The 3,099-nt window shown below is 35.6% G+C and overlaps 1 pseudogene; it reads left to right on the forward strand.

Moving 5' to 3' along the window:
- The first annotated feature begins 617 nt into the window (after positions 1 to 617).
- Positions 618 to 1,636, forward strand: LOC134370514 (small nuclear ribonucleoprotein G-like; annotated as a pseudogene).
- The last annotated feature ends 1,463 nt before the right edge of the window (positions 1,637 to 3,099 follow it).

Here is a 3,099-nt window from a genome sequence, read left to right on the forward strand (position 1 = left end):
GAGTAAATGATTCTTAAGCTGATGCAATGGGCCTAAAGAACATATAGTGGCCTGGGACAAAATCTGTTGTGCCTGGTAGGGCAGACAGTGACTGGTAAATGATTTTCTTCAAAATACTGAATGGGACCAAAATAGAAGACAGTGGTCTGTGACAAAAGTTAGTCCAGGTGTGTTGAGACTCCAGTCTTCTTTCCTGTGGTATGAGTTAAATTAATGAAAACGCAGGGAAAGGACCAGAGGTAATTGTCTTCTTATTTAGTGGGATGGACTTTAGGCAGATAAGGGAACAGCTTCATCCTGTGCTTTGGAGAGTGACAGAGGATTGAGAGACGGGGGGGGCAGAGAGACTTGAGGCTGCTTCTTTATTCCACCATGTCAAAATACCATATTTTGGGGTAACAACCCTCTACACCCCAACAATATCCCAATAGCATGTATGCTAAGCTACAAATGCTAGTAAGACTTAGTGCCCTGATGGAGAGCTGAGAATAAGGGCCCTTACGTTCTTGGACTAGTTTTCTAATAGATGAGGCAGACAATACACAAGTAAATAAATAAATGAAATCATTCAGAGAGTGATGTATGCCTGAAAGAAATAAATAGATTGCTTACAGAACATGGTCAGAGAAGACCTGTATGAGGAAGTGACATTTGACCTAAGACCTAAAGCGTGAACATAAGTACAAAGTCTCTGAAACATCGTAGAAGAACAGGAAGGGGGCCCCCACGTGCCTGGAGCTGGGGAAGTAAGGGAGATGAGGCTGGAGCACTAAGCAGGAAGTAGATTATGTGCAAGGTGTAATGTAATGATGAGACTTGTTTGGAAGTGTGGACTTTGAAAAAGAAGTCTCATTATTTTGTGGTTACACAATATATTTTGCTTTTATAATTAAGATTCTTCCCTGCCTATAGCTTCATGTCATTTTTACCCTCTTCAGGTTACTTTAGATCCCAGAACTGTGAGAGAGGAGACTTTCATAGAAAATTTGGTTTATTATAGATATAATGCAACATAAATTTGTAACAGAGTAAATGCAACAGCCACTTTTCACCTAAGTAATATTTATCCCCGAAATAAAGCTATATAAAGTATTTCACCAAGTATTCTATAAGCATTTTTAAATACATTTACCAAAAGAACCTACATTTTCTCAGACAGACATTTTTCACAAAAACATGTTGCTAATCCATTAACCCAAGAAATTCACGTGGTGTTCAGCACAAATTAAAACTGTTAAGTGAATAAAAAAAAGTAAATGGGAATGAATATGTAAGCAAAAAAAAAAAAATCAGGATACATGAAATCCTTTCTCAAAAACTGCAAGATGAGTCAACATTGGGCTTGCCACAGGAGCATGAGGTGAGCAGAGAATTCCCTTTCAAGGCCGCAAGCCTGTTGAGTACACACTGTGAGCAAACCTCACCCTCCCGAGTTGAAAAAAATTTATATACAAAAAGTTACCATTGAAATTAAATTGTGGCAGATATGTCCAAGGAATATTGCAGGGATTTGATCCCTTTATGAATCTTGTGATACATGAACATGTGAAGATGGCAACTAGTGAGCAACAGAACAATATTGGAATGGTGGTTAATATAAGGAAATAGACTCATCATATTAGAAACCTTGGAATGAATATGAATAATGGCTGTTCAGCAGAGTAATCCATGTCCCCTCTGAAAAGGCCTGAGGTACTATGGTGTAAAAATCAAGTCACGTACATTTTCTTATTAAACTTTTTGTTAAATATGTGTAATAGTAAAAAAAAATATATGCAAAATATGGGAGTGCACGAAGGCAGGTTTAAACATGATTGGGTGTTGATTCAGTCCTCCAATTTGTTTTTAATGATCATTATAGTTGATTCATATGTGAGGAATATGCCAACGACAACTCCTACAGGCTATGTCCCTTCTTAGTGCATAATTTAAGATAGAAGCTCAATTTTAGTTTAAAATGGCATAAAGTAGATATGAAAACACTTCAAAAAGTTAAAAGTACTTTGAAATTTGAGATAGGAGCCTATTATGCATTAATGTTTCATTATGAAAAACCACTGAAGAATAGTTAATGACATCTATCATTCCAACAACTGAAAAAAGATAAAATGAGCCCATAAAATCAGCAGAGAATGATTGCAAAAACACTCATCATTTCAAAAATGAGAATCAGAGGACTAGACAAGCCTAGAGGTCAATTATCAACTCTTCCCAACCTGTTGTCCCAGGATGTCTGCAAGATGTTGTTGCTACTCTACCTGGTCTCTACAATTATTTATTGTCTAGTTTAGACTGTGAATGATATATTTCTTTAGAAGCAAAACGCAAACGGTCCTAGTTAAAGGTCAATGGTTATACACTGATCACCTCAAAAAAAAAAAAACCACTATGACATTTTATAATTTATGATGACATGAAAAAACAAAAATATTGGAACACAGATATTAAACCACTATTATGTAGCATCAGATTTCATAAAGACTCTTTAAAATTTTTCTGCTTATAAACACAGTATAATGTTGGTATCAACACAGTATAAAATTGGCAAAGTAATAGATAAGGCCATGATAGACTGCCAAAGAATTAGAGAATCAAATATGACAGCCTTGTGAAGATGATGCTGATTTTTGCCAACCAGTTTGACAAGTTTGACAGGTTTCTTCTTGTCTGCTTATCTAGGCAAATAATACTCACTGATGGCCCAAATGCTAAGACGTCTGTATTTTTCTGTCTCTTTTCATCTCTCTTTCCCACATCTGGTCTTTTCTCTGTGGTAGAAACTGATTTAAAAAAACTGGATTTTAAAAGATGCTTAACCTAACTCATAATTAAAGAAATTTTCATTAAAACAACCAAGATGTTTGCTGGTTTGTAGGTTTTGTCTATCAGTTTGGCAAAGATTAAAAAAATAATAAGAGATTGATAATGTTCAATACTGGCAATGAGTTGTTGGAAATAGGCACTCTTGTACACTGTTGAAGGGAGAATAGATTGGTTCTATCTTTTTTGGAGAGCAGTTTGGCAACATCTGTCAAAATGTTTCATATGTACATACCCTTAGAGATAGCCTTTCCACTTTTCAAAATTTATTCCTACACT

Source organism: Cynocephalus volans, chromosome 2 (genome assembly GCF_027409185.1).
Source record: "Cynocephalus volans isolate mCynVol1 chromosome 2, mCynVol1.pri, whole genome shotgun sequence".
Classification (NCBI taxonomy): Eukaryota; Metazoa; Chordata; class Mammalia; order Dermoptera; family Cynocephalidae; genus Cynocephalus; species Cynocephalus volans.